The sequence below is a fragment of the Pangasianodon hypophthalmus genome, chromosome 4 (assembly GCF_027358585.1).
Source record: "Pangasianodon hypophthalmus isolate fPanHyp1 chromosome 4, fPanHyp1.pri, whole genome shotgun sequence".
NCBI classification, from domain to species: Eukaryota; Metazoa; Chordata; class Actinopteri; order Siluriformes; family Pangasiidae; genus Pangasianodon; species Pangasianodon hypophthalmus.
Window position 1 is genome coordinate 396,104 of NC_069713.1, and position 11,918 is coordinate 408,021.

Genomic DNA, 11,918 nt, shown 5'->3' on the forward strand with positions numbered 1-11,918 from the left:
AGAGGACAAAGACCCAAAAAGCAACAGTATGAACATAAAGAAGTCTGAGACCCCATTACTGCTTAAGTGGACCAAAAAAAAAGGATCTGAGTCCTCTTTTAAAGAGAACTGGGTCCTTTTTCACCTCTTGGTCCACTTCAAGGGGTCTGAGCTTGGTTCTTTTAAAGAGGCCTCAAGGGGGAAAACACCCTGAGGTGTCATTCAAAATAGTTGCTTTAATTGATGCTAACATTTCGCTGAAATACTATGATTTGACTGAAAAACAGAGCAGGCAAAACAGATTTGAAGTGAAACACCAGAAGCATTTTTGATGCTGAATCATCAACTCATGCTTCATGCCATAGAGATCCTGACTGTAGTACTGGCTGATGTTAGTGGTTGGGGTAAATAAAATACATGCATACACTACATACAACCACCATCCACTTTACTAGGAACACCTGTACACCTGCACTTTCATGCAGTTATCTAATCAGCCAATCATATGGCAGCAGTGCAATGCAGATACAGGTCAAGAGCTTCAGCTAATGTTCACATCAAACATCAGATCGTGATCGTGGCATGGATGTTGGTGCCAGATGGGCTGACTTGAGTATTTCAGAAACTGCTGATCTCCTGGGATCTTCACACACAACAGTCTCTAGAGTTTACACAGAATGGTGTGAAAAACAAAAAACATTGAGTGAGAGACAGTTCTGTGTGTGGAAACACCTTGTTGATAAGAGAGTCAGAGGAAAATGGCCAGATTAGTTCGAGCTGCCAGGAACAATACAGTAACTCATATAATCACTATTTACAACCGTGGTGAGCAGAAAAGCATCTCAGCGTGCACAAAACATTGAACCCTGAGGTTCTTCCCAAGACCTTTTGTTGTGTCCCACTCCTGATACACAGCATTAGTTTAGAGCCTGAAAGATTAGATAGTAATGCTGGTTTACTAGAGTGGTCCTCTAGATCTTTTAACTTAAAGGAAAAAACATAAATAAGGACCCTAATGAATAAGTGAATATTAGTGAATAATAATAATAAATGCCAGTCATTTAATGCCAGAGAAATACAATTCACACAGATACTATCTAAACACGAAGTCTTTAGATCTTTGCTGAAGGACTGATGATAGTGTTCTAAGTTGAGATCAGGAAAAAAGTTGCAGTAGTCAAGTCTAGAAATAACTAGAGCTCGTTGAGTATTTGAGCTGATTCTGTGGTTAGGAATGACTATTGAATATCTTCCAAACCACACCAAAATTCTTTCATAATTCATTCTTATCCATGTGTGTCAGATGGTCTGTCAGAATGTCAGTGTTGAGCATAACTCCAGTATAAACATAGTTTGTCATGGCAACTTCTTAAGAACGTGAAAGACAACCCTCTGTCTTTGATCCAACAACTAGCTTTATGACCATACCCATTTTCCACCCTTTTGTCCAGATCTTTCATCACTAAAGTACTGTTTACATTCTTACAGCTCTATCCTCTCCGCACCACCATCCTGCTTAGAACCACATCAGTCTCTTCCACCCTTTCTTCCAGCTCTTCCTCCACTGTGTTTCCATTCATATTCATAGAATTCTGTCCTCTCTCTGCTCCACCATTGTTCCGCTGCATTGGCATGTCAGTTTCATCTGTCCTTTTGGCCTGGTCTTTCAATCTTTGGTTGCTGTCTGAGCTCTGTTAATATAGATGAAATACGCAGTCATTAAGTGCACATTATTAAATACTAAAACCTTCAAAACAGTCAGTAAATTCATCAAATCTCCTCAAAGATTGATAAATAAATGTTAGTTTTAAGTTGGCATTTAAAAAACTGTAGAGGATTTCCTTTTCAACGTGTGACTGCAGGAATTTGTTTAGAGAACAGTTAACTGTTCTCTGCGGTCATTTGAGATTACTAAATAAAAATGTAACTATTCTGAAAGTAAACTATAATGTATAGGTAATAATTATATTTCTTTTGTGGAAGTGCCCATGCAGTGACCAAGTGCTTTTACCACAGAAAGTATGCTTCTACCTAATGCACACTTATGCAGATGCTACACTAACTACAGTGATCTGTATTTATTGTGATATTCAATTTTCGGGAACACTAACTGACAGGGTTATTTTCATCTCTGTCCATTTTCGATCAGCAGTTATTTTTCTTTTTTGTATGCTGTAACCAAACACATACATTCACCTCTATAACATAAAAATAATGAATGCTTGAGTTTTTAACTTCTGTTATTGAGGACCCTAGGTCAACATGATGATTTTTGAGCTGCTGCTTTGGTTCTGGACATTACTACAAACATTCATATGATCTCTAATCTCATGGTGCTGCATATCTCTGTTACTTACATGTTTCCAAAGTTGTTTCTTTAAAGGCAGAAATTTCACAAGCAGTGCCCCAACCACCACCAGCACCATAACCAGCACCAGGCCAACTGTCCAGACTGGGAGACCATTCTCCTGCTCTCTTTCTACAAAACCACGTACACACAGAAATGAAGAGGATTTTTGTTTTAGCCATGTTGATTATAAACCATGACTGAACTACCCTTACACTAATATGTCTGTGGGTCACAGTGGCAACAGGCTAAGATGATCACTTTATACTTTTCTATCCCCCGCCATTGCATCCAGCTACTGGCATCCCCAGACACTGCCAAACTGATAGTGAAATTATCATGGGTTTGCCCCAATGAGCTGAAGCATGACCCTCTACCATGTCAGCTCTACCAACAGCCGAATGAGGGTGTCTAAATCTCAGGCAAACTTGCCACTATGAAGTCTCTCTCCTTCTCTCTGTCGAGGTACACGTACACCTGTAGCCTGATCAGATACCAGTGGTCCCGACTCCTTCTGTCCTCTGGACTTGCCTGATCCATCCTGAAGCTCTTCTGCTTGGAGCCTCATTCACCTGAGAATCACTCACTGCTACTGAGGATGGCCTAAAACCTGCTGTGTGGATAGCAGCACATGGTTTCTCTAAAGAAGCCTGTGGATGGTCTCACTTGGATAGCCTAAAGATTGCACTTGCTAAAACAAGTTTACGCTCAACTCTCATTCATTATACAGGGGATAACTTTGCTTGGATACTATAGACTTACAAAGCTCTAATGAAATAAAAAAAATGGCAGTGATGCTCATACTGAATATACTTTCAATACACTTAACACTGTTTGACTCTATAGTATACACTTACAGAAGAGTAATGATTTACAGCATAGTCACACTATCCAGTGTCACACAGATGAGGATGGGTTCCCTTTTGAGTTTGGTTCCTCTTTCAAGTGTCTTTCAAGACAAATCAAGTCAAGTGGGTTTTTATTGTCACCCTCTATACAGCTTGTATACATTGGAAAGAAACGTTGTTTCTCCAGGACCATGGTGCAACAGCCAAATGCTACAAAACTGATAGGATGCCGCTTCACAGTGCAGGTGGATAATGACCCTAAACATACTGCAAAAGCAACTCAAGACTTTTTGAAGGCAAAGAAATGGAATATTCTTCAATGACCAAGTCAGTCACCTGATCTCAACCCAATAGATCCTGCTTTTCACTTACTGAAGACAAGACTGAAGGCAGAAAGACCCACAAACAAGCAGCAACTGAAGGTGGCTGCAGTGAAGGCCTGGCAAAGCATCTCCAGGGAGGAAACTCAGAATTTGAGTTTTGAGAACATGGGCTCCAGACTTCAGGCAGTCATTGACTGCAAAGGATTTTCATCCAAGTATTAAAATTATGGTTATATTTACAATTATGTCACTTTGTCCAAATACCTTTGAGCCCCTGAAAATGGCTGTAATTCCTAAATGGTAAATGCCATATTTTTGTGGAACTTCTTAAAATAAAGCTGAAAGTCTACATCTACATGAAGTCTCGATTGCTTTATTTCAAATCCATTGTAGTGGTGTATTAAGGCAAAATCACAAAAACTCCGTCATTGTCCAAATACTTCCGGACCTGACTGTATATATATATATATATATATATATACACACACACACGGCATTCCAATATTTTCATACTTAGTTTATATATATATATATATATATATATATATATATATATATATATATATATATATATATATATTTCAGAGATAATTTTTAATCTTCTGTTTTTCTCTTCTTTTCAATTGTGTCTTATACTGTATCTTTGACCTTCAGCTCAGATTCATTTTCTTTCCTGGCAGAGCCTTTGTCCCTTCTTTCCTCTGCTTTCTTTCTGCTTTTCTTTTCTTTTTAATTCTTAATCTTACCTAGGGCAAAGCCCTGACATACTGTACCAGTCATCTCTCTACAAAGGTCTTATGTATTCTGCCTGGCAGGTGCTGGGAATCCAGGTTAATCAGCCTGGAGAATTCTGGGCACCCGAGTTCTCCTGCTCAGGTCGCTGTCACTGTGTGCTGCTGCTGCCCTCTGCTGACTGCCACGGCTTCTTACAGTCTCAGTGAGTTTTTCCTTTCCACCATCACCTCTGGCTTGCTTATTGGGGAACTAAATCTAAATCTATATCTGAACTTCTGTAAAGTTGCTTTGTGACAATGTCCACTGGTAAAAGTGCTATATAAATAAAACTGAATTAATTTGAATAAAGGTTTCAACTTCTGGAAGTAACTAACTCCTGAAGTGAGAGCATGTCCATTGTGCTAAGGAGTTTCACAAAGTGCTTCTGTGATTGCTCAACAATATCTCCAGTAGAAATCACACTAGATTTTTGAGACTGTGTGCAATATGGCATCATCCTATCAATGCTGACTGATGTACCACTCATGACAAAGTGTTGCTGCAGCAAGACTTTGGGGAAAATTGGGGCCAGACATATGTAGTGCGTACACATTGCATCAATACAGTGTATCATTACAAATACTGAAAGCTGGTGATGAGTTGGCTGTAGCTCCTAGTTGCTACATCAACCCTCCCCAACCCACCAAACAAACATACCTTCTACTGACACTGTGTAAACATGACGGTCTTCATTATTCTCTGTGTCTCGGATGGTGTAAACTCCACTATCAGACGTATTTACTCCTGTCAGTACAAGTTTTTGATAATTGAGTGATGCTCTCTGTTTATATTCATCTTTACACCATAGCAAGTGTTGAACCACTGTGCTGATATGTCCATCGTATGAATCTTTGTGGTAATAAATCACTGTCACTGGCTCTGATATGTGCAAATCCAGCACCAGATCTTCATCACCTTTTATATGAACTGATGACATAATGGCTGAGAAGCAAAAACATTAATAAATTTAGATTTAATAAATAATAATAAATGTTATTTTATTTATTAATAAATTTTATATTTAAATTTATCATAATCTTACATAAACCAAAATCATTTTTATACACAAGTCATTGTACAGGTAAAGACACTAACTCTCGATGCTGAGATGCAGTTCACAGATGTCTTTTTCATCACATTGACATGTACATGTTCCTCTTACTGTAATCAGCTGCAGTGATGGTGAGGGTGAGATCTCCCTTCAGGTACTGATCATGGGACATTTCAAATCCTGCCTTTGACCAGCATGATATCTGATCACACTCAGACAACATTATCTTGGTCATTGAATATGGTCCATTTGGACAAACCAGGATATCTCCGTTCACAGGGCAGAGCAGCAGCCTGGTTCAGCTTCACCATAAAGGTAGTGTCAGCTGACGCAAGTACTGAAAAAGAGATTAAACCCTTAAAACTCCTCTCAACTCATTTTCATAATTAGCTTCTTACTGTTGGCTAAAGATTCTGTGGTGAAATTGCCAACAACTGCAAAACACAGAATACTCAATTAAGAGATTTCTGCATGTCTTTGATTTTCTTCTGGCTCTTTCAAGCTGGCTGAACAATATTTGGTAGATGACATCAATGCTACCAAAGAACCAAATCAGAATTACCCATGTATGTGAAATAGAAAATAATTCAGCAACAAACCCCCACAGTCCTAAACTACAGCGATACACGACGATGCAAAATAGAAAATAATTCAGCAACAAACCCCCACAGTCCTAAACTACAGCGATACGCGACGACGCAAAATAGAAAATAATTCAGCAACAAACCCCCACAGTCCTAAACTACAGCGATACGCGACGACGCAAAATAGAAAATAATTCAGCAACAAACCCCCACAGTCCTAAACTACAGCGATACACGACGACGCAAAATAGAAAATAATTCAGCAACAAACCCCCACAGTCCTAAACTACAGCGATACGCGACGACGCAAAATAGAAAATAATTCAGCAACAAACCCCCACAGTCCTAAACTACAGCGATACGCGACGACGCAAAATAGAAAATAATTCAGCAACAAACCCCCACAGTCCTAAACTACAGCGATACGCGACAACGCAAAATAGAAAAGAATTCAGCAAAAAAAACCCACAATCCTAAACTACAGCGATACGCGACGACGCAAAATAGAAAATAATTCAGCAACAAACCCCTACAGTCCTAAACTACAGCGATACGCAACGATGCAAAATAGAAAATAATTCAGCAACAAACCCCCACAGTCCTAAACTACAGCGATACGCGACGACGCAAAATAGAAAATAATTCAGCAACAAACCCCCACAGTCCTAAACTACAGCGATACGCGACGACGCAAAATAGAAAATAATTCAGCAACAAACCCCCACAGTCCTAAACTACAGCGATACGCGACGACGCAAAATAGAAAATAATTCAGCAACAAACCCCCACAGTCCTAAACTACAGCGATACGCGACGACGCAAAATAGAAAATAATTCAGCAACAAACCCCCACAGTCCTAAACTACAGCGATACGCGACGACGCAAAATAGAAAATAATTCAGCAACAAACCCCCACAGTCCTAAACTACAGCGATACACGACGACGCAAAATAGAAAATAATTCAGCAACAAACCCCTACAATCCTAAACTACAGCGATACGCAACGATGCAAAGTAGAAAAGAATTCAGCAACAAACCCCCACAATCCTAAACTACAGCGATACACGACGACGCAAAATAGAAAAGAATTCAGCAACAAACCCCTACAATCCTAAACATCCGAATCTTTTGATTCCTTCCACCAAAATGACTCGTTCAGATTCATTCAGAGACCCTTTCCGTAAGTTACATCATTGCACCAGTAGGTGGCACCAAGGATACGAATATAATTAGAAAAAAATAAACATTTTTACACATTTGTGTATAGCATTATAGCCTGTAGTGGTCTCCCACCTGAAGCAGCCTCCTACCTGTTGCAGTCTCCTACGTGTACCATTCTCCTACCTGTAGCAGTCTCTCACACGAAGCAGTCTCCAACCTGAAGCAGACTCCTACCTGTCACATTCAGACATTGCAGTCGCCCTTGAAGCAGGCCAGTGGTTTGGGCTGAATGCACGTGAGAGAGCGTGTCATTGTATAGTGTACATTGTATACCATTACTCCTGTATAGTCCCGCGTGGCGAGCGTCGGTACCCTTACTCCCGTATAGTCCCGTGTGGTGCGCGTCGGTACCGTTACTCCCGTATAGTCCCGTGTGGTGCGCGTCGGTACCGTTACTCCCGTATAGTCCCGCGTGGTGCGCGTCGGTAACGTTACTCCCGTATAGTCATGCGTGGTGCGCGTCGGTAACGTTACTCCCGTATAGTCCCGCGTGGTGCGCGTCGGTACCGTTACTCCCGTATAGTCCCGCGTGGTGCGCGTCGGTACCGTTACTCCCGTATAGTCCCGCGTGGTGCGCCTCGGTACCGTTACTCCCGTATAGTCCCGCGTGGTGCGCGTCGGTACCGTTACTCCCGTATAGTCCCGCGTGGTGCGCCTCGGTACCGTTACTCCCGTATAGTCCCGCGTGGTGCGCGTCGGTACCGTTACTCCCGTATATTCCCGCGTGGTGCGCGTCGGTACCGTTACTCCCGTATAGTCCTGCGTGGTGCGCGTCGGTACCGTTACTATAGTCCAGCGTGGTGTGCCTCGGTACCGTTACTCCCGTATAGTCCTGCGTGGTGCACGTCGGTACCGTTACTCCCGTATAGTCCCGCGTGGTGCGCGTCGGTACCGTTACTCCCGTATAGTCCCGCGTGGTGCGCGTCGGTACCGTTACTCCTGATGTGTAATGATCTGTGTGGTTCAGACTCCAGTGACTTCAGCTGCCAGTCGTACAGTTTATTCCTTTCAGATATTAATATCACTTCTTCATCACTTCTTGTTCCATATAAATATTCTCTTTCTTTATGGCTTATTATTTGTTATTTATTTAATTAAATATCTCTCTGTAGTCACTAATGCATCTTTTATTTAAATAACACTTTAACAGTTCGCTTTATTGCCATTTACAGTAGCTACATGTCTCTCCTCAGTGTAGTCGTGTTTATCTACTGAACTCCAGAATAAAGACCTCAGCAGCAGGTAAATTAAAGACAACACTGACCCCTACTGGCCTGTCTGTGACATTACACATTAAATCCACACTGTATCCCTCAGTTACACAGTTTATAACGAACACATGCTTTGTGTGAATCTTTAATCATAATGTTAACGATAACCTGAGGTAGTTTATACCTGTTTACACTTTATAAATATTTCGATACAGGTGTTCTAATAGCGTTATTTTACTACCACACAAATTTAGATAAAAAAACAGTCTATGTTACTAGGGAAACTGTGTCCCTTAGCAACCAGGGAACCAAGCAGGAGACGCCTTTAACCTGCAGCACTCTGCTATAAATGCAAACTGGAACTTCATTCTGAAGAGTTTTAAAAACAAGTGTATAAACATTTTCACTCTGTATTATTACAATTTTAAAAATGGCCACACATTAATTAAACAGTCACAAATAATAAAAAAAAAACATTGGATTTAGAGTGAATGACATTTTTTCATATTATATGTACTCAGCTCTTTCAGACTGATGGTTACCTCAGATTTTACCTCAGATTTTACCTCAGATTTTCTCAGTTACCTCAGATTAGCTCAGTTAGCACGTCTCAGATTTCAGTTACCTCAGTTATCTCAAAATTCATTGAAAATTCATTCTTCTTGTGAGCTGAAAATGGTTTAGGCGACATCTCTCAAGCGTCATGCGGTAACCATGGAGATTCCCCAGTCCCTCAGATTGGCTGGTAATGAGACTGATCACCCTTTCAGGATCACTGCAGTGTCCACGGCGGTGTAGCTGCAGATTTCTCAGTTGCCTTCTCAAGTGACGGACACTAATTTGGAAATTTTCTAGCACTGACAAACATGAGGCTAGTTAGTTAGATAGATAGATAGATAGATGTTCGTTATTCATCCCAATGGGGAAATTTAGGATAAATATAGTGAAATTCCACACAGGAACCCAGGAGCAGGATCAAACTCGGAGGAAAGCGCTACAATAGGCTAGTGTCACTGTGATTGACAGGGGAGAGAGAGTATGCCCCTCCCATCCAGAGAGCACAGCCAGTTTAGCCCTCTTGTACTCTCGGCCACGAACGGCTGTGGCACTGTGGGGACTTAAGCTTGTGATCTCCAACCGAAAGCAGGGTTTTTGATGTTCCTTACCAATAAACTCCAAGTATTCAGTATAGTATAAAGTATATACTGCAGGTGACTAAGTCATAATATTGCACATTGAACATTTTGAAAAGTGACCAGTGATAGTATTGCACATTACCCTCTACACTGGTGTACACAGTTCAGTATAGACACACAGAAGTACAGATTGAAATGGAATAAGTGACCGTAGTTGAGTAAGTGACCAGAGACAGTAACTGTACATTTACATTCTACATTTAGTGCATTGAGAGTTTAGAGTCCTGATAAATAAAGTGATCAGGTGATAGTATTGCACATTGACATTCTACATATGATATAAACAGCAAGTGTAGACAAAAGTAGAGAAATAAGTCACTGGAGTTGGACACAGTGATCAGAGGTAGTACTGTACATTGACAGTTAACGTTTAGTGAATTTGTGGGTTTATAGTCCTGATAGCATTAGGGAAAAAACTGTCCTGAAAAGCGAGTGGTCCTTGTTCTTAAGGATCTGTACCGCCTGTCCAAGGGCAGTAGATCAAACAGGTGGTGGCCTGGGTGTGATGTGTCCTTGATGATGTTTTTGGCCCTAATGAGATATCGGGAGCAGGCAATATCTTCCAGCAAGGGTAGTGAGCAGCCAGTGATTTTTTGGGCTGTGTTGATTATCCTTTGGAGGGCTCTTGTCTGCTGCAGTGCAACTGGAGGGGCAGTGGTAGCTCAGTGGTTAAGATGTTGGACTACTGATTGGAAGGTCATGAGTTCAATCCCCAGCACCATCAAGCTGCCACTGCTGGGCCCTTGAGCAAGGCCCTTAACCCTCAACTGTTCAGTTGTATAAAAAAAAATGAGATGTAAGTGTAAGTCGTTCTGGATAAGGGTGTCTGCTAAATGCTGTAAATGTAAACTGGAGTACCACACCAAAATGCTGTATACTACCATGCTTTCGATGGTGGAGTGGTAAAAGGCCACCAGCAGCTTGCACTCCAGGTTGTTTTTTCTGTGCACTCTGAGGAATTGTAGCCGTTGCTGTGCCTTTTTGATGATTGCTAAGGTGTTAGCAGACCAAGAGAGGTCATCAGATATGTGGACACCCAGGAATCTGTACCTTGTCAGATACTCCGTCAGGGCCAGCATCCTTTCTTGTCTTTACGGTTTTGAGCACTTGTCTCTCCTCCCATTCCTGTAGGGTCAGATGGCAGGTGCTAGAGGTTGGTGGTGGCATTGAATTTGCATTGGCCCCAGTGACCTCAAAGCAGGCAAAGAAATGGTTAAGTTCCTCAGCCAGTGAGGCATCAGCATAGATGGTGCTGTGGTTATTGTTCTTGTAATTGGTGATGCTCTGAATTCCCTGCCACACTCTTCTTGGGTCTTTGAGCAGTGACTGGACCTCACTTGTCATCCACTTGTCATCCAGTTTTTCTGGATCTTTTTGTCGACAGTGACATTGTCCGTGCAGTTTTTAATATAAAACAATACAGTTTCTGTGTATTGCTCCAGGTCCTGCTGTTCAAAAACCTCCCAGGCTGTACATTTCAAACAGTCCTGCAGTTGAGAGAGAGCTCCCTCAGGCCAAGTTTTTATGATCTTTATGACTGGCTTTGTTTTCCTCCTCAGCGGGGTGTATGCAGGGAGAAGGAGCAGTGAACAGTGACCTGACTGTCCTAGGTGGGGGAGAGGTGCAGCCCTGTAGGCATTCTTTATGTTGGAGTACACATGGTCCAGTGTATTTTTCCTTCTGGTTGCACACTTATCATATTGGGTGAAATTAGGTAGTACTGTTTTCAGGCACGTTTGATTAAAATCACCCGCTATGATGTACACTCCGTCTGGATGAGTTCGTCGGTGTTTATTTACGGAAGTGAATAGCATTAGCGTCTGCTGGAGTGTACACAGCAGTCACTATCACTGCTGTTAGCTCTCTTGGTAAATAAAATGGTTTACAAATAACCGTCAGCATTTCTAAGTCAGGGGACCAGTACCTGTCTATGATTTTACCAATCATTGTGCACAAAGATGCAAAGTCCCCCTCTTCTGCTCTTACCCGAGTCTTTGTTTCTGTCCTGCCAGTGGATTGTCGTCCTGCTAGCTGAATCGCAGCATCGGGAATTAGCGCGTGAAGCCAGGTTTTGGTTCATTCACATTACCATCACGCAGCAATCCCGAACGAGACGATTTGCTGTGATTTGTAGCTCCAACTCATCCATTTTGTGTGTCATAGATCTGGCTTGGTGAGAAAGATGCTCGGAAGTGGTGGTTTAAACGGTTGTTTACATAGCCGAATAAGTAGGCCTGCCCGGCATCCTCGTTTTTGTTTCCTCTCCCCCCGCTGCCTCCTCTGGCTTGTTCATTAAGGATCTAAAACCAGACCTGGATTTCTGTAAAGCTGCTTTAGCACAATGTCTATTGTTAAAAATCACTATATAAATAAAATTGAATG